General features: G+C 39.9%; 1 protein-coding gene across 1 annotated transcript in view; it reads left to right on the top strand.

Moving 5' to 3' along the window:
- The first annotated feature begins 314 nt into the window (after positions 1–314).
- Positions 315–27,367, top strand: part of LOC128701832 (apolipoprotein D) — a 46,367-nt gene continuing 19,314 nt past the window's right edge. The window contains exon 1 of the mRNA XM_053795753.2: positions 315–521. The gene's annotated coding sequence lies outside the window, so the exon portion shown is untranslated. The remainder of the gene's footprint in view (positions 522–27,367) is intronic.

Below are 27,367 nucleotides of genomic sequence, written 5' to 3'. Positions count from 1 at the left end.
GGATTTTCCGGTGTTACTCTGGCAAACTTTATCAAAGGAACAATTTTCAAATGGCTTAAAAACTATTTACAATAATTGATTCTGTTATGCTTCTGGCAGCTTAACCAATTTACACGCTAAAATAATTTACATCTTGCTGTTGTAATATAAATGTTGTTTTTAAATTATCCCTAGACACGACTCATCCATATTTTGTCATCATTAAAATAAAATAATATAAGGAGTAATTTTATTCTGCTGTACACAGAGTAAGGTTTACCCTAGCAAAAATAAGATCAACTTGTGTGAGTGTGAGTGTGTAGTGGTTGCCAAGTTGGTGTGAGAGAGGGAGGGAGGCCGGGCAAGTGGTCAGTGTTACGAAGGACAAGTAGGAGTGTACACTCCCTCGCCTCCGCCACACTGCTGACATACGTGTGATAGATTTAGAGGCTGATTCCACCTTCGTATCCCAGCCTGAGATCAGATCTCTTTGTGGACTGAGCATTTAGACTATTGCAGGCCTACATAGTCATCACAAACTGGTAGGTCAAACATTAAATGAACTATACATCAACATGATTTATATTGGACCAGGACAGAGGTAACATCGGAGTTACATTACCAGTGCTATGAAAGCTTTGAGTTATATCATGTCGATGTAAGTGGTGTCATTATATTGGATTACATAAACTTGTGCATAAATACTTTTAAATCTATTAGAAATAATATAGCTGAAACAACGTAACGAACTGAAATAACTCGAAACTATTTCTTAATGTCCAACCATTAAATTGGGAAAATTACATTAAGCATAAATCACGGGAAAAAAGAAGTAGTTTACACTCCAGAAATGTGAAACATTCAATTTTCGTCTCTTAAAATCTTAAATAAGACAACTGATTGTTAGTGTAGTGTCACATTGTTATATGTAGTTCAGGTTATCACCGGCTACCTCACTCACAATAATATATACATTAATCTGTATCATTTAATATCAAACCCGATTAGAAAAATGAGCTTGAGAAGGTCGTATGTCAACTGGAAATATTGAGTCTTCAAATAATAATAATAATAATAATAATAATAATAATAATAATAATAATAATAATAATAATAATAATGATGATATTTCAGCATGATACAATGTTTGTACAAAGGAGAATGACCTTTGGGTGTACCTGCCAAAAACCCCGTTATACATAAGAACATAAGAAAGGAGGAACACTGCAGCAGGCCCGCTGGCCCATACTAGGCAGGTCCTTTACAATTCATCCCACTAACAAAACATTTGCCCAACCCAATTTTCAATGCCACCCAAGAAACAAGCTCCGATGTGCAAGTCCCACTCAAATCCAACCCCTCCCACTCATGTACTTATCCAACCTAAATTTGAAACCACCCAAAGTCCTAGCCTCAAGTTCTGGCAAACTTAAGACCAACTGAAGATTAATAAGGCAATAACTATATGAATAATTTTGCACAAAGTCACTTAGGTGAATGTAAGTGTAAATTTAGGAATTTACAACCATGCTTAAGGACTTAGTGTTTTATGAAACAATGAGTTGTCTTGAGGGAGTTGATTTTCACATGATAGAAGAGAATGTGTAAATTATTGTCAGACATTGTTGGTGAGACCAAGTACTGGCTTCCACAACTTTAAACTTAAAGTTTCCTATGCCATTTGGTGGCTTAGAAATCTCAGTTCACTAGCCATTATTACAGGTAGCCTAAGGATATCGGATTACCGATGCGGATTTAGCGCTTCTTCATAAAAAGTATCAATTTAGAATTCAGGAGAAACGTTGGTGTAATTATGAAACAATGGTACATTAATAATTATGTTACATTAATAATTATGGTACATTAATAATTATGGTACATTAATAATTATAGTACATTAATAATTATAGTACATTAATAATTATGGTACATTAATAATTATGGTACATTAATAATTATGGTACATTAATAATTATGGTACATTAATAATTATGGTACATTAATAATTATGGTACATTAATAATTATGGTACATTAATAATTATGGTACATTAATAATTATGGTACATTAATAATTATGGTACATTAATAATTATGGTACAACAATAGGTAGTAGGTTGGTAGACAGCAACCACCCAGGGAGGTACTACTGTCTTGTGGTATTAGGGTGGTAGACAGCAACCACCCAGGGAGGTACTACCGTCCAGTGGTAACAGGTTGGTAGACAGCAACCATTCAGGGAGGTACTACCGTTCTGTGGTAGTAGGTTGGTAGACAGCAACCACTCAGGGAGGTACTACTGTCTTGTGGTATTAGGTTGGCAGACAGCAACCACCCAGGGAAGTACTACTGTCTTGCAGTATTAGGGTGGTAGACAGCAACCACCCAGGGAGGTACTACTGTCTTGTGGTAGTAGGGTGGTAGACAGCAACCACCCAGGGAGGTACTACTGTCTTGTAGTAGTAGGATAGTAGACAGCAACCAACCAGGTAGGTACTACCGTCCTGTGGTAGTAGGATGGAAGACAGAAACCATCCAGGGAGGTACTACCGTCCTGTGGTAGTAGGCTGGTAGACAGCAACCACCAAGGGAGGTACTACCGTCCTGTGGTAGTAGGCTGGTAGACAGCAACCACCCAGGGAGGTACTACCGTCCTACCAAGTGAGTGTAAAACGGAAGCCTGTAATTGTTTTAAATGATGGTAGGATTGCTGGTGTCTTTTTTCTGTCTCATAAACATGCAAGATTTAAGGTACGTCTTGCTACTTCTACTTACACTTAGGTTACACTACACATGCATGTACAAGTATACATATATATACATACCTCTGTTTTCTTACTAGTTCTGTTCTTGTTAATTTCCACTTATCTCCATGGGGAAGTGGAACAGAATTCTTCCTCCGTAAGCCATGCGTGTTGTAAGAGGCGACTAAAACGCCGGGAGCAAGGGGCTAGTAACCCCTTCTCCTGTATATATTACTAAATTTAAAAGGAGAAACTTTCGTTTTTCCTTTTGGGTCACCCTGCCTCGGTGGGATACGGCCGGTTTGAGGAAAGAATAATTATGGTACAAAAATAATGGTACAATAATTATGGTACAACACCCCTCAAGGGACGCTACGCTGGTGAGGTGCTCTTGATCTAGGGAATTGGATCTGTGCTCCAGTTTCCTGAATTAAGCCTGAATACCTTCCAACTCCCCCAGGCGCTGTATAATCCTACCGGTTTAGCGCTTCCCCATGATTATAATAATATGGTACAACAATAATGATACATCAATTATTATGGTGCAATAATAATTATGGCTTCTAGGTCCGTGGTAGAGAGTTCAGCTGTCAACCACAAAGACCTGTTTTCGATACCCGGGTAAGTACTGACACACCTGCTGTCTCCAGAACTTCGCTTAACTGTAAATATCCCTCAAAGAAAGTAAGTGTTTTGATGCCGGAAAGGAGCTCTTCGTGCGAGGAACTGAACTTGCTCTTTCTTTCCTTGTGGGGTTAAGCTTATCTCTGTATACAACAGTATAACTGTTTATGAATGCTAGGAGTGCAACGGACAAGTGAAGTAATAGCAGCAGCAATACACACAGCAAGAGGCATTCTTGAGCTTCCCCAGCGCTCGGGCTTAATGCCCAAAGCTGGGGTGTGGCTCCAAAAGGATCCTGTAGAGTTTGTTGCCTTTGCACCTCCTGACATCGTCTGCTGCTATGCAGCTGCCACACCCTTTGAGCCCAGTGTGGATAGGGTCTGTGGCAGCCGAAGGTGCCTAGCTTCTCTCTCCGAGCCCCGTGGGAGCAGGGAATGGGGCTAGGCCTGGAGACAGCTGGTCCCATAAGACGAGGTACTTGTACCTTCTACCAAGGCAGACATTGGTCTGAGACACTCCCACGACAGGGAGCCAAGGCCGGACCACCTCTTAGAAAAGGCCTGGGCCAGCGATTATGGCGGCGAATCTACAACACAACATTATGAACGCTTACGATGTCGACTGTTGTGGATGGCATCCTGGGGGAAGCCATGATAACATCAAGGTATTTAAGCCCCACTGCTTGGCTTTCATGGATTATCCTGGGTTAATAAACAGTACAAGATCATCTTGGATTACTCTTGCTGTCTCCGGCAAGGACAGGGATAAATATCGTGGCTGACAGCGGAAGGTTAAATATCATAAGATTAAGATATTCTTTCAGCATTAAAGTCTGGTGGAACTGATCGTTGTGTTTGGAAGGTGGAGCAGGAATGACCAGCAGATATAGTTCCCGTTATATTGACACATCCTCTTTACTCCCACTTTCCCGTCATACCCACCGTCACCCGTGCATACCCACTCACCCTGCCCACTACAACCTATCATTACACACTACAACCCACCCGACACAATACAACCCACCCCTACATAATCAAAACCATTCCTATACACTCCTGCTTATCACTATCCAGATCAACTCCCCAAAGAAATGCCAGAACTATTTTTTCATCTTGAACCCCGGAATCACGTTTATGTATTACACCAGTACGATCCTGTATCTTATAGTGTGGTTCATAAGGTTCATATACCTTGGTTCAGAAGGTTCATATGCCTTGATTCAATAGGTTCATATGTCTTGGTTCAGTAGGTTCATATACCTTGGTTCGGAAGGTTCATATACCTTGGTTCAGAAAGTTCATATGCTTTGGCTCAGTAGGTTCGTGAACCCTGGTTCACGAACCTACTGGAAGGTTTGTATACCTTGGTTCAGAAGGTTCATATGCCTTGGCTCAGGTATATATACACCTTGGTTCAGAAGGTTTATATATCTTGGTTCAGATGTTACATATATATCTTCGTTCAGATGGTTCATATATATCTTGGTTCAGAAGGTTCATATCCTTTGGTTCAGGTATATATTCCTTGGTTCAGAACCTCCATATACCTTGGTTTGGAAGATTTGTATACCTTGGTTCAGAAGGTTCATATGCTTTGGTTCAGATGTATATAGCTTGGTTCAGAAGGTTTATATATCTTGGTTCAGATGATTCACATATATCTTGGTTCAGAAGGTTCATATATCTTGGTTCAAAAGGTTTGTGAACCTTTTTTCAGAAGATTCATATATCTTGGTTCAAAAGGTTCATGAACCTTTCTTCAGAAGGTTCATATATCTTGGTTCAAAAGGTTCGTGAACCTTTGTTCAGAAGGTTCATATATCTTGGTTCAGAAGGTTATGAACCTTTGTTCAGAAGGTTCATTTACCTTGGTTCAGGTTCTTACTCCTTGCCTCAGGAGCTTCATATATCTTTCCTCAGAAGGGTCGTAAACTGTAAACCTCGGCTCAAAAGGGTCATTACTTCTGCCACTTTCTGGGCAATACAAACACAGGTGTAGTCAAGTGGCCTGTACACCTGCTCGTAGAACTATAACCCAGGTAGGAATGAGGAATGCACAAAACTCACCAGTTAGTAAATACTCATATTCCTTCACCAATAAGTGCACAAGTACATGAACAATGTATGTACACAATGTACAGATTAACAAGTTTGCAAGTAAGAGACACGGTGAGAACTGTGAGCAACCAGACTTGAGGAAAGTTTGCCAATGTTGAACCAAGAGTCCTAATCACTACTGTAGGAGTGACTGAATGTTTCTCTATGTTATTGAACGATTTCGTATCTTTGCCGTCTGCAAAGATACAAGATAATAATAATGTAGATAATTTGGGATTAGTCACAGGAGGAGTAACAAGGTAGGTAGGGACTCTTCACTTCATTAGTGCAAGACTGAACTCACCGGGAGGTAGTGATTTTATCAGTAACGATTTCTTACTATGTGAGAAATTAACTCATTTATTCTCTCTCTCTCTCTCTCTCTCTCTCTCTCTCTCTCTCTCTCTCTCATACACACACACACACACACACACACACACACACACACACACACACACACACACACACAAAACCAGCAAGACTGGACCTAGCATTCGCCTTGAGTGGTGCAGATATTGAGGACATCAGATATGAAAGGCCCCTCGGAGCCAGCGACCACATGGTTTTGAGCATCGAGTACATAGTAGAGTTACAAGTAGAGAGGGAAACAGGGAGGACAGGATGAATGAAGCCAAACTACAAGAGAGGTGACTACACAGGCATTAGGAATTTCCTACACGAGGTTCAGTGGGACAGAAAACTGGCAGAAAGATCAGTAAATGAGATGATGGAATATGTGACAACAATATGCAAGGAAGCTGAGGAGAGGCTTGCACCCAAGGGAAACAGAAATATCTAGAAGGCCAGGACGAGCCCTTGGTTTACTCAAAGGTGTAGAGAGGCCAAAACCAAGTGTGCTAGAGAATGGAAGTATAAAAGGCGAAGGACCCAGGAGAATAAGGAGATCAGTCGTAGAGCCAGAAATGAATATGCTCAGGTAAAGAGGGAGACCCAACGACAATACCAAAATGACAGCAACGAAAGCCAGATCTGACCCGAAGCTGTTGCACAGCCACATCAGGAGGAAAACAACACTCAAGGACCAGGTAATCAGGCTGAGGAAGGAAGGAGGGAAGATCACAAGAAACGATCAAGAAGTATGTGAGGAGCTCAACATGAGAATCAAAGTATTCACAGAGGAGACAGAAGGGACTCCAGAAAGACGGAAAGGTGGGGTACACCACCAAGTGCTGGACACAATGCATACAACCGAGGAGGACGTGAAGAGGCTGCTAAGTGAGTTAGATACGTCAAAGACGATGGAGCCGGATAAAATCTCCCCAATGGTCATGAGAGAGTGAGCAGAGGCACTCTGTGTACCACTAACAACAATCTTCAACACTATCCAAACAGGGCGACTACCTGAGGTATGGAAGACAGCAAATGTAGTCCCAATTTTTAAAAGAAGGAGACAGACACGAAGCATTAAACTACAGACAAGTGTCACTGATGTATATATTATGCAAAGTCATGGACAAGATTATCAGAAGAGTGGTGGAGCACCTAGAAATCAAATCAAATCAAATTAAATCAAATCAAGTTTATTCTCTATAAGGATTACAATGCTGAGTTTACAGAATTTGGTTATTGTGTGGTTTACATGTAGTAAAATACTAATTACAGAGGGGGCCACTAGAACACCTAGCATGGCTAGGCATTTCGGGCAGACTTAGATTAATTTTTAACTTTAAAATAATACAAATTATGAGGTAAGTTGATATTATGGCTAAGTGACTAAATACTAGTTTGTGAGTTTAGCAATGTGAATGATTTTGTTTTGACACAATACATAGTTTCAGTATTGGAGTATCACAGGCCAACTTATGACTAGTTTGGATTCATTATTTTAAGATTAAGATTGATATTACTGTGTTTATGGTCAAATGGGTGAGTGTAAATGTGAACCACCAGGTGGTATTCATGTAATTAGTTGACGGGGTGTATCAGGGAGATGAGATGTTTTCTAGATAGTTTTGAAGGTGATGAATGTGTCTGCAGTTCTAGAGTTTTCAGGTAGGGTGTTCCAGATTTTAGGGCCTTTGACATACATTGAATTTTTGTAAAGGTTTAGTCGGACACGGGGAATGTCATAGAGATGTTTGTGTCTGGTGTTATGCCTGTGGGTTTTGTCACAACTATCAAGAAAGCATTTTAGGTCAAGGTTAATATTGGAATTTAAGGTCTTGTAGATGTAGATTGCACAGTAGTAAGTGTGGATGTACTGAACAGGGAGTAAGTTTAGATCTATGAAAAGTGGGGGGGGTGTTGCCAGGGATGGGATTTAGTGATTATTCTTGCTGCAGCTTTTTGTTAGGTTATTATTGGCTTTAGGTGTGTTGCTGCAGTTGATCCCCAAGCACAAATAGCATAGGTGAGGTATGGATAAATAAGTGAGTGGAATAGTGTGAGAAGGGCGTTTTGCGGCACGTAGTATCGTATCTTGGAGAGGATCCCAACCATTTTGGATACTTTTTTGGTTATGTGTTGGATATGGGTGCTGAAATTCAGGTTGTTGTCGAGGTATAGGCCTAGGAATTTGCCCTCATTATGTCTGGCAATTAGAGTGTTGTCGATCTTAATGTTAATTTGTGCAACTCCTGCTCTGCTACCAAACATATTATAGTAGGTTTTGTCAGTGTTAAGCATAAGTTTATTGGCTGTCATCCAAGTCGATATTTTGAGCAGCTCCTTGTTAACAATGGTGTTGAGGGTGGCAAGATTAGGGTGAGAGATAACGTAAGTCGTGTCGTCAGCAAAGAGAATGGGGTTCAGGTGTTGGGATACGTTTGGAAGATCATTGATGTATATGAGGAAGAGCAGGGGACCAAGGACACTTCCCTGTGGAACTCCAGTATCATGTGGCCATGTTGATGATGCTGTGTCTTTAATGATGACATACTGATGCCTATTAGTAAGGTAGGATTTGAAATATGCAAGCGCATGGCCTCTTATACCATACTGGTCAAGTTACTGTGTCAAAAGCTTTTCTTAGGTCAATAAAAATTCCTAGTGGATATTCCTTATTTTCCAATGCTGTGTAAAGCAGATCTAGCATTTTTATGATTGCATCATTAGTGCTTTTATTTTTCCTGAATCCAAATTGGCAGGGGTTGAGTATGTTTTGTGCCGTTATAAATGAATATAGTCTCCTGTGCATGAGTTTCTCAAAGATTTTGGATAGCAATGGTAAGTTTGATATTGACCTATAGTTGTTTAAATTTGTAGGGTCACCACCTTTATGTATTGGTGTAACCCTTGCTGTCTTGAGTAGTTTCGGGAATGTGCTAGTTTCTAGTGACTTGTTAAAAAGAAATGAAATGGCATGCGAAAGGACATGGGCCACTCGCTTGTACAATAATGGTGGGACATGAGACAGATTCAATGTGATCAGTCATCTTCTAGGTTTAAATTGTGGTTATTTATATCCTGAGTTGTGTGTTGAGTTCTTGTACTGATATCTGTAGTGGTGGGAAGTTTGGACAAGTATATAGCTAAAGCATTTTGGTCATATAGAGTATAGTCACTAATACACATAATGGAGTTGATGTTGTCTATGTGTTGTGCTAGAATGAGCTAAAGTACAACTAGGTATAAACTAATAATATAAAAATACAAATTAAAAATAGCACAAGACTCTCACTTGTAATTGCACTAAGGTCTAATATAATGACTTTTGTATAGTCTATGTATTGAGCTAGAATGAGCTATAGTACAACTAGGTTTAATCTAATAATATAAAAATGACACAAGACTCAACTGTAATTGCACTAAGGTCTTATGTAAGTTGTTTACAAATTCAAATTCAAAAGTTTATTCTCTATAAGGATTACAATGCTGAGTTTACAGAATTTGGTTATTGTGTGGTTTACATGTAGTAAAATAATAATTACAGAGTGTACTACTAGAACACCTAGCATGGCTAGGCATTTTGGGCAAGAACTAGAGTATAACAAGGACAAGAACTAGAGTATAACTAGATTTAAATTGACAAGATAAAATACACAAGTTAAGGTAGCAAAAGAATAATAAAAACACTAATAAAAATAAAAATGGCAATAACTTGGTTATAATATGCTAGTAAGATGGTAGACAAGATAATATAAAAGTTGTAGGTGAAAATACTAGTTTAAAAAAAAATTTGGTTACAAAAGGTTAAGAAAAGTAAAATAAAGTTGGGTGATAAAGTTTGAAATATAATAGAGCAATTATAAAAAGTTTATAATAAAATTGGGTAATAAGCTTTACAAATAAAAAAGGGCAATAATAAAAGTTTAAAATAAATAGGGCAATAAAGTATAAAGTAAAACTGGGCAAGTGAAGAATGGGTACACAAATAACCCGCACATAAAAGAGAGAAGCTTACGACGACGTTTCGGTCCGGCTTGGACCATTGACAAAGTCACACTAACCAGAGGGGGAGCAGGACGGCTATATATAGGCAGGAAGAGGTGGTGGTAGTAGTGGTGGTAGTAGTAGTAGTAGTAGTAGTAGTAGTAGTAGTAGTAGTAGTAGTAGTACAAGAATTGTATATAATACCGACAAGATGAAATTAAGACACATGCACAACACCCGGGCATCCCCATCGTAGACGCCTCGCCATCCAGCCAGCCACTGGACGGCGAAACGTCCACAACAAAGACAACCAGACGCCGCACATGTGTCTTAATTTCATCAGCAGTTGTAGTAGTAGTAGTAGTAGAAGAAGAAGAGGTAGTAGTAGTGGTAGTGGTAGAAGTGGGAAATAAGGAAGACGAGCCAGTCAAATACAAAGGAAGAGGAGCACTGCAAGAGAGCTAGAAACCCACAGAGGGAGAGCAAGCGCACCGACGTGCGTGAAAGGGGAAGTGGTGAAATAAATGAAGAAGGAACAGAAACACGAGACAGGAGAGAGAAAGACAACAGAGGAGAAAAGGAAAGAGGAAAGGGGAAGAGGAAGAAGAAAAAAGAAAAAAGAAAAGAGAAAAAATGAGGATTCAGGTTAAGTCACGGGTGTTCTTGCAATGCTCCCCTTCCTTTGTATTTACTGGCTCGTCTTCCTTATTTCCCACTTCTACCACTACCACTACTACTACCTCTTCTTCTTCTACTACTACTACTACTACAACTACTGATGAAATTAAGACACATGTGCGGCGTCTGGTTGTCTTTGTTGTGGACGTTTCGCCGTCCAGTGGCTGGCTGGATGGCGAGGCGTCTACGATGGGGATGCCCGGGTGTTGTGCATGTGTCTTAATTTCATCTTGTCGGTATTATATACAATTCTTGTACTACTACTACTACTACTACTACTACTACTACTACTACTACTACTACTACCACCACTACTACCACCACCTCTTCCTGCCTATATATAGCCGTCCTGCTCCCCCTCTGGTTAGTGTGACTTTGTCAATGGTCCAAGTCGGACCGAAACGTCGTCGTAAGCTTCTCTCTTTTATGCGCGGGTTATTTGTGTATCGTTCCAGTCACGGTATTGTGCCTTTTTTGTTATTTAAGACTGGGTAATTAACTCTAGATTAGAATAGTGCAATAATAAGATGAAAAGTTTGCAATAAGGTTGGGCACTAAAGTATAGAATAAAAATGGGCAATAATAAAAGTTTACAATAAGATTAGTCAATATAGTTTAAAGTAAAATTGGGCAATAATAGAGATTTTAAAATAAAATTGGGCAACAGAGTATTTCTTAAAGTGAGGTAGAATAATTGAGGACAAGTTATGACTAGGTTCAAATAAAATAAGAAAGAACAGTGATGTGGTAAGATATAAAAAAGGAGACAGATTCTGTAGATATTAAAAACAATTAAGACTATGAGGTAGAATGGTCACTGAATACAACAGTGACATTCAAAAGTAGTTGGGGTATTGGAGATTTAGGGGGACACAAATTTATGACAGTATAACACTAACGGTGGACTGTGGGTATTATCTGCACTTTACTCTGATTCTGTTAATCCAGCCTCACTTAGGAATGTTTTAAGGTTATGTTCTGTAGAGATGAAGTATCTCTTCCCAGTGGGCTGTTTCCTAACTGCGATTTTTCCGTCCCTCACAAAGCACTGGTGGATTTTTTGGGCATAGCGTAATTTTCTTAGCCGATAAAGAAGGTTTTGTCTTCTTTTGCTAAGGCATCATTGACGTAAACATCAGTTTTCATAGAAATAGATGTTTTTAGTAGGTTGTTTCTTTGTAGGCTAGTTCGGAATTTTATCAGCACTGTTTTTTTACCCGCTTGGTAGCCCATCAGTTTGCAATCCTTTAGGTCATCACTACGTATGTTAAGGCGAAGGTGGTCCTTGATAAGCTGTAGGGTGGTCTCCATGCAGGTTTCTTGGGTGACTGTGGGTGAGAGATGTTTGCTGTTAACTACAACAGCATCAGATAGCTGCTGTTGGTCATTATGGTCTTGGAAGTTGGTGATGACATTGGCAAGTTGTTGGTCCACTCTTGATCTTTCCTCTATAATGTTGGTAGTAAGTAGGGTGACTTGGTCTTTTAGAGTGTTGATGGTGTCTAGGGACTGGGTGTGGGTGTTGCTTTGTTGTTCCAGAGTGTCTAGTTTATGTTCTAGAGCAGTGATCTTGCTGAGGTACTGTGCATTGCAAGCTTTTAGCTCCTGCATTTCCTGGGTTAGTTTGGTGATCGTTTGGTTCTGAATCGTAAGGAGTTTAGCTATTTCTGGGTCGGTGATCTTCTTGACATCAAATCCTAGGAAGGAGTTATCTTGGACTGTGACGGCGGCCATGTTTGTTGTTGTTTGTCGTGTGTTGCGGTGATGCCGGTGGGTGATGAGGGTTGTGTCCTGGCTGACAGTACCAGTAGTTTTCCTCGTGGTATTACTGGTCTCACCTTTGATGTTAGGAGTCCTTAGCTGGTTACTGGATCTTCTTTTATTGCTCTGACCCTTGTCCATTGGCTATGGCTTCGGGTGAATAGTAGGCGATGGGTGAATGGTGTGGAGTATCACTTCAGTGGCAGCGGGGTAGAAGGTGGTAATACAAGTCCTATTAGTTGGTAATTTGTGTACTTTTGGGTGATTTCTGCAGTTGATTTATATCATTCTGGGTATCCACACATGTTTGTGTTATGTGGGTCTTGATTAGGCCATCACAGGGCTGCTGGGAACCTCAGGTAGAAGTAAAAATGGAGGACAAGGTTCCTTTTGCCGGTGCCGCTGCCGCTGCCGCTGGTCTGTTTATCCAGGGACGGTAAATCCTGTCACAAACCTACTGGAGTTCTATGACAGGGTGACAGCAGTAAGACAAAGAGAGAGAGAGAGAGAGAGAGACAGTGGGGTGGTAGACTGCGTTCTCTTGGACTGTAAGAGGGCTTATGACAGTACCACACAAGAACGCTGGAGAACCAGGCAGGTATAACAGGGAAGGCATTGCAATGGATGAGAGAATACCTGACAAAAAGATATCAGTGAGTCATGGTACGTGGCGAGGTGTCAGAGTGGGCGCCTATGACGAGCGGGGTTTCCCAGGGGTCAGTCCTAGGACCAGTGCCGTTTGTGGTATATATGAACAACATGCCGGAAAGAATAGACTCAGAAGTGTCCCTGGTTGCAGACAATGTGAAGTTAATGAGAAGAATTCAATCGGAGGAGGACCGGTCAGAACTACAAAGGGATCTGGACAGGCTAGAGGTCTGGTCCAGAAACTGGCTCCTAGAGTTCAACTCCACCAACTGTAAAGTAATGAAGATTGCTGAAGGGCAAAAAAGACCGCAGCATATGGGCGCCTAGAAAACCTATGACATCTCAGTAAAGAATTTAAGGACCCTGTCCACCGTGTACGTCTGGCCCATATTGAAATATGCAGCACCTGTTTGGAACCCACACCTAGCCAAGCACGTAAGGAAATTAGAGGAAGTGAAAAGGTTTGCAAGGAGAGGGGCATGTCCTACGAGAAGAGGTTAAGGGAAATCGACCTGGAGACACTGGAGGACAGGAGAGATAGGCGGGATAAGATAACAACATAAAATACTGAGAGGAATCGACCAGGACAGAGACAGGATGTTCCAGAGATGGGACACAGCAACAAGGCGTTTCAATTGGAAGTCGAAGATTCAGATGAGTCACGGGGATATTAGGAAGTGTTTCTTCAGTCATAGAGTTGTCAGAAAGTGGAATAGTCTGGAAAGTGATGTAGTGGAGGCAAGATCCATACATAGCTTAAAGAAAAGGTATGCTAAAGGTCATGGAGCATGGAGAGTGACCTAGTAGCGACAGTGAAGAGACGGGGCTAGGAGCTGTGACTCGACCCCTGTAACCACAACTAGGTGAGTACACACATACACAAATAAACATTGGGTATACGTTCCGCTTATGGTTGATCTTTGCCAAGTCACACAGAGTATGTTTTTTACCTATGCAAATATTCACGAAAATTGGGGCATGAACAATAAACAATCATAAATCTGTGCTAACGAATGAGTGTATTCACTATTCCATGACTATGCAGTAAAAAACAATATCCTGGAGAAATATCACGTAACTTCAACATCAAAATTTTGGAACAACAGTTTGCTTGTATGACTCAAAACATAGGCGTCAATAACTGGAAGAAACATGCAAATTCAGGGTGGAAAGGACACAGATCACGATGACAGTGCCTGGTATTAACCATCAGCACAACACACTAGTGAACCAACGTGCCTTCAGCTTAGCAAAACCTTTGATACCACATTATCTTACATGGGAAATCCTGGCCTGTCATCTAATGGGTTAAACCTAAATAATGTAGCAGTAGAACGACAGCAGTGCTGCACTACCCATATCTGTAGCACCTAACATATGATGAAGCTCAATGTAGAGCAAAACATGCCCAATAAATTTTTTTTCTTGTGCTTGTGTCGTTTCACCTCGTACTGATTGAAGGAGCAACCCTATTATCTGAAGCAGTGCTAGAGGTAATGATGTTGGGATGCGTAGGAGAGAGGACCTGCTTAACAGGTATAGAATAGCAAAAGTTTTGATTAGAAAGAGTGGGAAGTATATTTGTCATATGGCAGTGTTGTTCCCAATAATTGGTTGTCTAGTTGCTGGCTGAACAAATACTGTATGGACATTGCAGTACCATTTAGTGATAATTTGGACTACTTTAGAGGCAGGATTAACATATGCCAGAGACTAAGATGTATTTATCACAAGAAGGGGCAGAAGCATTAGCTAGTTCAGTTGAGGGGAAGTTATTGCTGTAGTACACTAATTTTTATATTAAAAGTAAATGTGGGCATTTGTAGGAAATAAAGTATGTGAGATGTGGTTTAACTTAGATACTCGGGTCGTGTCTGCTGATTGTTACATTTAGTAGTTTAAGTTGTTAAAAATAATGGAAAAGGGGATGCAGGGAGAGCAATTTGTCAGGGGAAACTTAAATTACTGCTTTGAAAATAGTTATAATTGTTGTGTGGGGTTTGGTAGGAGATTGATGGATAAGGTAAACTCACTTGTTGGATGGTAACGCTATATTGTCAGACTGTGGTAATGGGAGATGGAGCCCAGCCTGCCATGTTCTGCCTTCTTCTATGCCTGTGCGTCGAGTGAGAATGAGGTAGCTCGTCTCGCTCACTCATGGAGCATCCCGTGATGTCATACAGTCACAGGCCTAAGGGATCTTCTATATAAACACATGGATGGTACTATGATACTCAGCTATTCTATATAACACATATAAGGGATCAGCAACTATGCTGACAGCTCGATCATGTTACGTATGTCGTCTCGACATACACTACTATGCTATAGGCTGAACAGGCAGGTGGTTCTGGGCTGATTCTATACAATAACAAATTCATATATAACTTAGAACTAATGAATGGTATCATAATGGATGTTAACAAAATGAGTTTTACGTAATGGGTGTTAACGATCACTTTTAACGTAATGCATTACAAACTATAAGAACAAATCATGGTACAATATGGGATGGAATTGATCGATCGATCTGTATTCATGCACTCTATGGATTCTGAGGAAATAAATATATGTATATACAAGGTGAAATCAACAGCAAAGGCATCTGGTGCACACTCAGATCATTACTGTCAAATTCTCAGAATACGGAGGGAACGTGAACACGAAAAAAAAAAAATCTGAAAAACTGATCAGTTAATAACAAAGCACACAGTTGACAATTTCCTTCATCTCTGACATCTAATTATACAGACTATGTACATTTAAACCCAATTCTGCGAGGGTGAGGTTTACATATGCAGAATGGTTATCATCTCTGGGAGGATCGAATTCCTCTGCAATGGCTAACACATACCTTGACTGAGGACGATCTGAACGAGTATCTACAAAAGATACAGCTACATGGACGATCTGAACGAGTATCTACAAAAGATACAGCTACATTCACTAGTGACTGTGGAATTACTAACTCTTCTGCTAGGAGTACTCAACTCGACTGTTCGATACAGTAATTCTTGGCTCATTACAAGGTCACTAATGGGTGCTGGTGGCTTCACAGTCAGAATAAGATCTTCCTGGAGCAGGAATCGAATCACCAGAACACAAGGGATTGGCTCTTTCTTACTGGAGGAATGAACAAACTCGGTGGAGTGGATGACTCTCCCCGATTGAAAAAAATAACGCTATAACACACAATAAGAGCAAGGGAGAACGAATCTACTATCTCTCACTGCAAGCACAGGGGAAAAGAAATGAACACGGCGAACAATGCTGTTATTCAATCTGAGTCGCACACAGTGACGTGAGGTATCAACTATAACGAAACTACACTTACAAATGTTAACAACATGTGAAAGTTACTTGAGAAAGAACTTCTTACATTGCACTGATTACTGTCAACGAGGATGGGATCACAATCTGGAACACAAGGGACAACAATAACACTCAAGTGAATACACTAGCCACAGAAACGTCTTTCTGCAATGGCTTGTGGCATCAGCAAGAGATGGCATAACTTGTTGCAAGTAAAGTTCTTCTCAAAGCATCCCCTGGGAAGGAACGAGTGCTTGAAGCAAGGAAAGTAGTCTCAGCACTATCCTGCATGCACGATATTGTGGCTGGAGTCCAGACAGGAGTGACAGTATTACTAGTGCCTGACCGCTCGGCTATATTAATAAGTAATTCACGGATCTATAGAAACTTAATCTGAACTTCACATTTTGCAGCACTTTAACAAATCTCAGATACAAGCTGTGAGAACAAACACATTGCTCAAGGGCTAGGTATTGTCTTTCAGTCAGTAAGGGAATATTGGTACTATGGACTGATTCATATTGACTTTGACTGGCATGATACACTAAGTGAACTTTCAAAAGCGACTGGAACATCTTCTCAGTGAACTTACTCAAGGGCATAAAGGCAAGAAAAATAGAGAGAATGACACAATAAGCTTAAATGGAAAGAAAATGCTTAACTATTCTGCATAAGTAATTAAAAATTGACAGGACACACAGAAAGCAAGGAAACTCACACAAGAAAATACTCAACTGAATAAACAACACTTTGAAAATCAAGAGAACTTGTAATTTACTCAAATCTAATTTACTCAAATTTTACTTTAAAATTGAATGAATAGCACAGTGAGTTGTCTTTACTCTCAGTGCAATAGGGAAATTCAACAATAAAATGATGAATCAATCAAAAAATGTTAAATTGGACTCAATAAAGCTTGTGCAAAATTTAAACAAACTGGGAAACAATTCACTAAAAGAAAAGAATATGGCACACAAAGAATAAAATATTATGCACAAAACAGAGCATAAGAAACTGCACTGAAATAAACTGTAGCAATACTGCAAATAACAATTGCTAATCAAGCGTACTGCACAACACTACTAAAATTTCTGCAAGAAAAATTTGAATGACAACACTATGCGTGCACAAGAATTATTGCAAAATGAGTCAATGTGCAATAATAAAAAAATATTACACACACAAGAAAATACAGTTCACAAGATTAAAAAAAAAATACAGCAAGGAATGAGCTGAGGGAACACTTTAACTCTTAACTGCAGCTCAAGCAACACTTACTTAACAAGCAAAAGAACAATTTACTTTAAATGAACAACTTAAAAATTGCACTAAGAGTGAATTTGTTCAATGAAACATGAAAAATTAATTGATGCAAAAACGCAGAACAAAAAAGGGTTTGAACACTTACAGTGATGCAGAACACAACACATCAATATAAACACAATACTAGAATTTTCTTGCTATGAAACATGATGTGTGAAAAATTTGGAAAATAATTTCTTGCTTGCACAAAACAATGGCACTATTGTCTGTGGAGATAAGACAAATTAGACACTGGCTAAATAAAAGAATTAACACAAAAAATGTTCAACACACAAAGAAAAATGTAATAAACTGGCAAGAATACACAAATGCTAGGATAAAAATGTAACAGACAACACTGAGTTGTGATGCAGAATACAAGGTAATAAATTACTGAATTACTTCACTGGGATACTATGAACACAAGGTGATTCTGAAGTGGAAACACAAGTTCTATACTGCTTATATGTGTTGCACACACAACAAAGGAAAAACACTAAGGTACTTACTTCAAGTGTATAAAAAAAAGAAGCACAACACAACAGGCATAAAATAATAGCACGAAAATTAACACTGAATTAAGAAGATAAAAATATTGCAAACAGTATATAATAAATACTGAGTCCAATCGAGAGTCACTTAATGTCACTAAGAAAAATCACTGGAAACAAAACGAAATGTCTCAATGTGACTCAAGAAATCGTAATGACACTATGACCGCGGGATCAATCCCGGCCGGGGGTATGGTTTGAAATGTCTCAACACTCGCAAATGTCTCTATGAAAAATATTATTACTGTAGCGACTTGGTGAAGAATTAGGTTGATGCTGGTGGATGGTGGTGGAGGATGTTTATGTCGTCTTGCGGCTGGCTACTGTCCTCTGCACACGTGATCATAGAATTGTGCTTACACCGACGATAGACTCACACAGGAGGCTTTTAATGGTGGTGCCGATGACAAAAGACACACTCTAGCTCTTGACCCCTATGTGGTCCTTAAAATATGGTACTAGTACCCGTAGTAAGACTACAAACAGTGGTCGTGGTTGGGTGAGTGGGTGAGTGGCTGAGTGAGGCGGCTGGGGCCGGGCAGGGACAAGACCGTGTGGTGAGTGGGCCTATGGGATGAATGGCATAAGCCTCACTGGGGACACCCTCACTGGCGCAAAGATATTTCTAAGCCGACTGGCTTAAAAACAAACCCACAAAATACCACAACACCACAGGGATGAAAAAGCACTCAGAATGGCTTGGAGCTTGAAGCACAAAGCGATGAGACTGTACCCACGTGGTTTGCTTGAGTACTGGTTTAGTCACTTGGGTTAGTCACCTGGGTTAGTTGCTGGCTGGCTTGGCTTATCTTAACCCTTCTCACAGAATGTTTTGACAACTTCTAACGATGAGCACAGGAGGGGTGGAAAACTGGCTTGGCAGGCAAAAGCTGGATGAAGTAGGCTAGCCTGACTGACTCCCTCACCACAGACTGGTTGCTGGCTTATTTTGCAAACTCAGGTCAACCCCTCGGGAGTGATGCAAATAAGCAGATAAACACTAATACAAGGAGACTGACCAGTGAATATTGTAGAGGCTGGTAGACACTTGCAGGGGTAGCTGGCTTGAGGTAGCTGGCTGGCTAGGTCGGCCTGGCGTCAGGAGATGGCGACAGTCTCAGTAGAAATTTATCTCCAGAAATCACTGTAATCGTCAGAATTACAGGCCCTCCGTTGCCACCAATTTGTCGTGTGGGGTTCGGTAGGAGATTGATGGATAAGGTAAACTCACTTGTTGGATGGTAACGCTATATTGTCAGACTGTGGTAATGGGAGATGGAGCCCAGCCTGCCGTGTTCTGCCTTCTTCTATGCCTATGCGTCAAGTGAGAACGAGGTAGCTCGTCTCGCTCACTCATGGAGCATCCCGTGACGTCATACAGTCACAGGCCTAAGGGATCTTCTATATAAACACATGGATGGTACTATGATACTCAGCTATTCTATATAACACATATAAGGGATCAGCAACTATGCTGACATAATGACTCAAGCAAGAGACAGGGAAGGAAGCTTTCTGGGGTAGATTTTTTACCACATGAAAAGTTGTTTTTAGGTGTTATAAGGACCCCTGAGCTTTCATGTGATCGAGAAAAACCTCTTTGTGACGAAATTGTTCAGGATTCATCACACAATAATTCTAGAGAATTATAATTGCAAAAGTGTTTATTCTTCAGCTTATCGGCTGTCTAAATAATTTACATCAGATCTGCTTGTAACCTGATAAAGTTCACTGTGTGGTCGAAACGTTGTCAATAAAGTCTCACATAATGCATTTGTGTCTATTTTTCCCAAGAGTTCAATGTTGTTTCTTTAAATTTTAATTTAATAAGTTTATCGCTGAATCCCACATAGAAGACTTAAAATGGCAGCACATGTTATTTCAGGTAACTTCTCGTGGACCAGAGTTGGGTTTAGCGTTTCTTTTTTATTATAATAATTATCTCGTGGCCAAGCCAAAATATTCATTCCTCAGGGCGTTCCACAGGGATCAGTGTTGCACCTCTTGTTGTTCATAATCTACATAAATGATTTTGACGATTGAATATTAAGTGACACACGTCAATTCACGAATGACTCAAAAATAAGCCGAATAATAGAGAAAAAATCACGGAATTACAAGAAGATCTGGAAAAAATAATGTCGTGGTCCGAAAAGTAGCAGACACAGTTCAATGCGAGAAAATACAAAGATCTAATAAATAGAAAAGAAAATACTAACTCTTACATTTACAAAGTAGGTGATGCAGAGGTTTATCATACAGAATGTGAAAAAGATTTGAGAGTCATAGTAAACAAAACTATAGAGCCACTACTTGGATTTACATCAGAAGTACAAGAAGTTTATATCAGAAACATGAGCTTCATGGATGTTCTAATATTCTATACATCATTATGCAGCTCAGGTCAAGCCTCTATATTACAGAATGGTTACCAATACATTAGAGAACATACAGAGAAAGATCACAAATTTAATCAACTCAATTAGGAATTTGTAATGCAAAAAATAGGTTAAGAATCTAGAACTTACACTTTCTTGAAAGACGTATAGAAGAGGAAGATATGATTGAAGTATAAATATGGAAGATAGGCTTAAAAAAAGGTGCTAAGAGCATTAGGGAGCATTGAAATTTTGGGCAAAGCTGCACTCTTCAGGCATTGTTCCTTATGTGCATCTTAGATTCAGTGCCAAATATGAAGTTTATTAATTGAGGTTGAACCTGCAGCATTGGTGATTGAAATTTTGGAATATGTATTACTGAGTAGCGTCGAGCAGTGTTTTATGTACTGTATCTATGTACTCTGTAGTACTTATAAACATTAACTAACTTTCTCTCTTTTCAGATACTCTGATTACTTATATAATTTACTATTGATATGGCTACAATGTTAACCAGGAAAACCACAGAACATGTATTGTTTGGCCATGACAGTGTTCTTCCAGCGAACAAACTTCCGTACAAAGGCGATATGTTAAGGAACTGCTGGTGATATAAATGTGATGAAGGAAAGTTTACTGATGTTTCAGTGATTATCAAGATAGCAGCTAAGGATTGTTCTGAACTATGGCAGAAATTAATTGGGGACAGAAAGACTGTTGCTATTCTCAGCCAGAATACTATTGAGGAAAGATTGAGAAAATTGTACAGTAGAGGAATAGAACTTATTAAGAACAAAAATGTCTCCAAAACAGCTACATTTCAGGAAGATATGAACGAGTTGTTTGATATATGTAGTTGTTTCTGTTCTGCTGCCTCCTGTCAAGATGTAAGGGGATGGAGGAGCAGGATGCAGCCAGAGCCAGGAAGCAGCTGGAGAAAAGACAGAGTGAACCAGCAGCTGGAGAAGTTTCTGATTCTGACGATAATTTAAATGATGCCAGAGATATCCCTTATGTCGATACTGATGCTGACTACGTCTTGAGTGATCTGACTGCCAGCAGCTCACAGCAGAACAGAGCAAAACTCCCCAAATTGGTAGCTACATGTGACCGATACTTGATCCGTGATTATGCTGGAGCTAAGGGAGCATTGAAAAAATACAAATTTTAGTGATGCACACTGCACTTTTCAGGCATTATTTGTATGGTCACAGCAAACACCATTGAAAGCAATTAGTTATGATTTATTGGTATTCAGGATAATCAAGTGCACATGGCTTATATCATCTTTGGTTGTAAAGATTTTATAATAAAATGTACATGGGTCATATCAATCATAAACTATTTAATTTTAAACTATTAAAAGTTATAAGTGAAGTCTTTCTTGGTACGGAACTTGGGCATCACTTTCCTGGAAAATATTCTATGCCTGATATATCCATCTCTTGCCTTCTGTCCAGCCACTTCAGTGAAAGATTCAGTCATCAATTTTATCCCTCTCTCGACAGCTTGAGTGTTGTTTGGCCACTTGGACACCTCCAGTGGAGTCTCAATAATTTTCAGAACCTGTTGATCTGATAGAGAAGCAGTGAAAGAAGGCTCAGCTTTGAGTTCAGTCTTCCAGTCAATCATGGAATGATAGTTCTTTGCTTGCCACTTTAGTTTGGGAATCACTACTTTTGATGAGTTAACAATAGGAGCCACATTGTCATACGCATCATTTTCACTGCCATCATCACCAGTTTTGATTAACAAGTCCTCGTCAACAGCATCAGCAGAATCTTCTCCATATTCATCAGAGCTTTCAGTATTTCCTGCTGTCTGGTGATTGTCTTCTCTAACTTTTCTTATCACTGAGACAGCTTTGTCTCTCAAAGTTATGTCTTCATCAGCGCATATACCATGAAGCAGCTGATTTATGAGAGAAAAGTAAGAATTTCTTTGGACAGTCTTCTTTACTATCTTCTTTCTTTCACTGTTCAGTTGTCTCATAAACTACAGTGACTGGAAGAAGTTCTTTGGACCGTGTCTGACATAAGGGTGCACCTTGATGTAGAACCACATTGGAGCACTGAACTTTAAAAATCATAACGACGACTCTTTTCAGCTCCTGACTGGGTCTTGATGTTGCCACATACAGCCTTAGGCTCCTACTCCATAAGTATTCCACCTTGACACACACGGTGGACCTGGTTCAAGATCAGCCATTTCATCATCAACCACACCTGTGATCATTCCTTTGCAAATCATGTACAAGTACTTCTGGTCCCAGGCAAATCCTCTTTGCTTATGTCGCTATTTATTCCCTCATCTATGTCATTTATGTAAACTGTGAACAACAAGGGGCCCAACACTGACCCCTGTGGAACACTGCTCGTGACGTGCCCTCATTCTGATTTCTCCCCATTTATGCAAACTCTTTGCTGCCCACTTGTCAACCATGCCTCTACCCAGGAAAAAAATTCTCCTCCTATTCCGTGTGCCTTAAGTTTCCTTAAAAGTCTCTGATGATGAGAAACTCTATCGAAAGCCTTACTGAAGTCCATATACACAATATCATATTCATTACCATGATCTACCTCCTCAAGCACCTAAGTGAAGAAAGTAAATTCGTAAGACAGGAACACTCCTTTGTAAAACCGTGTTGAGATTCATTAATCAATTTATGCCTATCAAGATGTCTACGAATTGCTTCGGCAATTATTGATTCCATAAACTTTCCCACTATAGAGGCAAGGCTTATTGGTCTATAGTTGTAAATAGGTCCCCTGCCTTGTAAATAGGTATTACATTTGCCATTTTCCACTTATCAGGCACTATGCCAGTTTGTAGTGATGTGTTGAAAAGATTAGCCAAAAGTTTGCCAAGTTCCTCTTTACATTCCTTTAAAACACTCGCAAACAGTTCATCAGGACCTGGGGATTTGTTAGGTTTTAGTTTCTCTATTTGTCTGAGGACCATGTCACTAGTTACTGCAATCGTGCATAGTTTATTATCGTCCTGTTCTACATAATCTATTATTTCAGGAATGTCGCTAGTATCTTCCTGAGTAAAAAATGAGAGAAAGTAGGTACTGAAAATTTCACACATATCCATATCACTGTCAGTTATCTGACCAGGTTACTCTTAAGTGGGCCTATCGTGTCACTAATCTTACTTCTGTATACCTGAAAGAACCCTTTTGGGTTAGTCTTTGAATCCCTTGCGACCTTAGCCTCATAATCCCTTTTTGCTTTTCTTATTCCTTTTTTTATTTCTCTCTTTAACTGAATATATTGATTTCTTAACTGCCCATCCCCTCTTTTGATACGCCTAAAAATGCTTTTCTTTTGACCAATGAGATGTTTTAATCTTTTGTTCATCCATTTGGGATTATTTTTATTAAATCTAATTTCAATACTCGGAACAAAAGTTGACTGAGCAGCTAGAACTATGTTCTGAAAAATGTCATATTGGCAACCAACACCAGCTACCTGACCAATAGTCAGGACATCCCAATTTAGCCCACCCAGGTAATTTTTCAGTCCCATGAAGTTGGCCAAGCGAAAATCTGGGACAGAGATTTGATTGCAGTTATCTGGGTAATTCCATGATATATTGAAACTAAGTGATTTGTGATCACTTTCCCCAAGCTCATCATTAACCTCAAGATTATTAATTAGTGAATCTTTGTTGGCAAGAACCAAGTCAAGCAGATTGTTTCCTATAGTTGGTTCTGTCACAAACTGTTTTAAAAGGCAATCCTGAACCGTATCAAGAAAGTCACTAGACTCAAGGTTTCCTGTCAAATTGCTCCAGTCAATTTATCTAAAGTTAAAATCTCCCATTAACGCAAAATTTTCATATCTAGACGCCTTATGAATTTCGTCCCATAGCAGGTCACTGCACTCCCTATCAAGGTTTGGGGGCCTATAAATCACACCCAAAATTAATTTTTCATGCCCCTCGAGAAACTGTAGCCAAACAGATTCTGTTTGGCTACAACAATTTAAATTATCTCTGACATACATCGCCACTCCACCACCCTTCCTGTTGACCCTATCAGTGTGGAATAGTTTATAACCCTGTATGCTGCATTCAGAAGGCATTTCTCTATTCTTCAAGTTGAACCAGGTCTCAGTTATAGCAATAATATCTATATTACCTGCACTTGCAAGTAATCTTAGCTCATCTATCTTATTTCTTAGACTCCTACTATTTGTATAGTAAACCTTAATTAAGGGAGCTAGTCACTCGTTGCCCTCTACTATCTCTCTTTGTTGAATATTGTCTTTTAAACATATCCCTGAGGTATCCCGGTAATATCTACTGTTTCCAACAATAATACTGTAGCCTGATTGTTTCCCACAAACACCCATACCTCTATAATCTATCAGTTTAAAGTCCTAAACAAGTCATCAATTACCCCCTGAATTGAACTGACTAATGCAACCACTCCAACCCCAGAGAGATGAATCCCATCCCTTGTATACCTGGAGTTTACCTGGAGAGAATTCCGGGGGTCAACACCCCCGCGGCCTGGTCTGTGATCAGGCCTCATGGTGGATCAGGGCCTGATCAACCAGGCTGTTACTGCTGGCTACACGCAGTCCAACGTACGAGCCACAGCCTGGCTGGCCAGGTACCGACTTTAGGTGCTTGTCCAGTGCCTGCTTGAAGACAGCCAGAGGTCTTTTGGTAATCCCCTTATGTATGCTGGGAGGCAGTTGAACAGTCTTGGGCCCCTGACACTTATTGTGTTGCCTCTTAACGTGCTAGTGACACTCCTGCTTTTCATTGGGGGGATGTTGCATCGTCTGCCGAGTCTTTTGCGTGCATATCATGTTTGCCTTAGAATTTGTCTCAGTTATCAATGAGTGGGACTGCAAGTTCCTTGCAGTACCTGTCTAGCCAGCAATTTATACCAGTTGCACTAGACATCCATTCATTGCCCACTCCCTTTCTTGGCAATATTCTACATATAATAGGGATCCCTCCCTGAAACATGATTACTTCTATGGCTGATATGTACTTATCCGATAGCTTCTGTCTCCTGCCCTTCCCAATGTCATTTCCACCAGCACTTAGACAGATAATGGGCTTGTTCCCATTAGCTGACATAATATTATCCAACCTGCTGACTATCACCAACACCAGCTCCTGGGAGGCACACCCAATGTCTGACTTTTCTATTTCTGTTACAAAAAGCACGGTCCATATATCTTACCTGAGAGTCTACCACAATCAGAATATTCTCACCTTGATTAGCAGGAGAGTCAGAGGTACCTTTAATATCACTAACCACTGAAGTACACTCATCTTGGAGAACAAAGAATCGATTTCCTACCTTCACTTCTTTGTTAACCCTCCTTATCTTCCTTCTTCCTGAACTGTGAACCACTTACCACTTAATGCGGCTGCCACTATCACTTCTGGTGACCATTTCCTCCTTACCAGCACCAACTATCTCACACTCACTCCCAAACCCATCTAGGCGAAGTTTCAGCCTCCTATTTTCCTCCTGAAGCAGAAGAACCTCCTTCTTCAACACTTTAACCTGAGATTCTAAAACACTACAACAAGCCATGGTGTGAAGTTTTAAGAGTCAAGTGGGCATTCACACACGGAAGTGACGAGGAGCAAACGTGAATTATCACAACTTTTGAAGGAGGGAGGAAAAAGTAAGATGCAGGACGAACGTAAAGGAGAAAGTAAATTAAGGTTAACCAATGGAGAGGGAATGTGGAAAGGAATGGGGAGAAATAAATACGCCGACGATTAAACAAAATAGCAACACCAATATCCGTTACCATCTTATGCGTGAAAGGGTCGTAAAGGTCGTGCAAGATGATAAAACAGTGGAAACAAGGAGCATCACGTCGATCTTGGAAAGATAGGACAGTCACCTTTGCATATAAACTCTTTCCAGAGGAAGATCAGAAAGCCCAAAGACACGAACCTAATCCTTTGATGGTGAAAGGGATCAAGTTCAGAAAGAGTTCTGGGTAGCTGAAGAATATAGTTGGTCACCATAGTCTCGTTTAGATAAGATCAGGGATGACTGAAGGCATCAGCACAAACATGGCAATCTCTGATGGACGCTGCAACAGGGAAATTATTTCATGCACCTTTTTTGAAATGGGGGCTTTTCCAACTGAAATATCTGTAAGCCAGCACTGCAGCGCGCTCTGGCGCAGAAGCAGTAACGGCACTAGTGAAACTGCGGTCGTGTACATCTGCTTAATCTCCCAGGTGGTCTGGTATATGTAGTGAACCACAATGGATGGTAATGGAATTATAAACAGTTACTTGGCCTCTCAACTACATTCTCAAGGAATAATAAAAGAAATAAAGCAAACAATAGTTATACATAGTAGAGAATCAATAAATTCATCTGTCTCTTAGATGCGGTCAGAATATGAGCCAGACAGCCTATTGTAAGACTTATTCTCAACCCAGAGCTGTCAGGTAAATGGTAATTTGTCAGGTAAAGAGTGACTTGTCAGGTAAAGGTGAACTGATTTATTACTATCTCAAAATTCTCACACACTGAATTTATTGTGAATGAATCTAGTTTATAAATTCATTGAATCAAGTTCAAATTGGGATCAGATTTTTTATAAAACTCGTTTCTCTTATATATTACTCAACTATTCGTTTACATGTAACAACTTATTTTCTAACGAATCAATGAGGCGATTAAAATCTTACACGAATAAACTGAGCACCAAACGCCTGCCCACTTCTAATATTATGTTTGTGTTCTTCCATATAGCGTTAAAATTGGGCACGAGTTTAATGTTTTATTTATTCATGAGAGAGATTTTAATCGCTGCTTTGACTGCTTAAAAACTGAGAAAGTTGTTTCATGCAAATTAATAGCTGAATGAAATATCACAGAATATAATCGAGTTTTAGACTACAGGTCAGAGGCTGACACATCTTTCCCGCAAAACTGGGTACACCAGCACCTTCACGCATTAT

The sequence above is a fragment of the Cherax quadricarinatus genome, chromosome 69, assembly GCF_038502225.1.
Source record: "Cherax quadricarinatus isolate ZL_2023a chromosome 69, ASM3850222v1, whole genome shotgun sequence".
Lineage (NCBI taxonomy): Eukaryota > Metazoa > Arthropoda > Malacostraca > Decapoda > Parastacidae > Cherax > Cherax quadricarinatus.
Note: the sequence above shows the minus strand (reverse complement) of the source record. Positions and strands in the feature narration are given on the sequence as shown.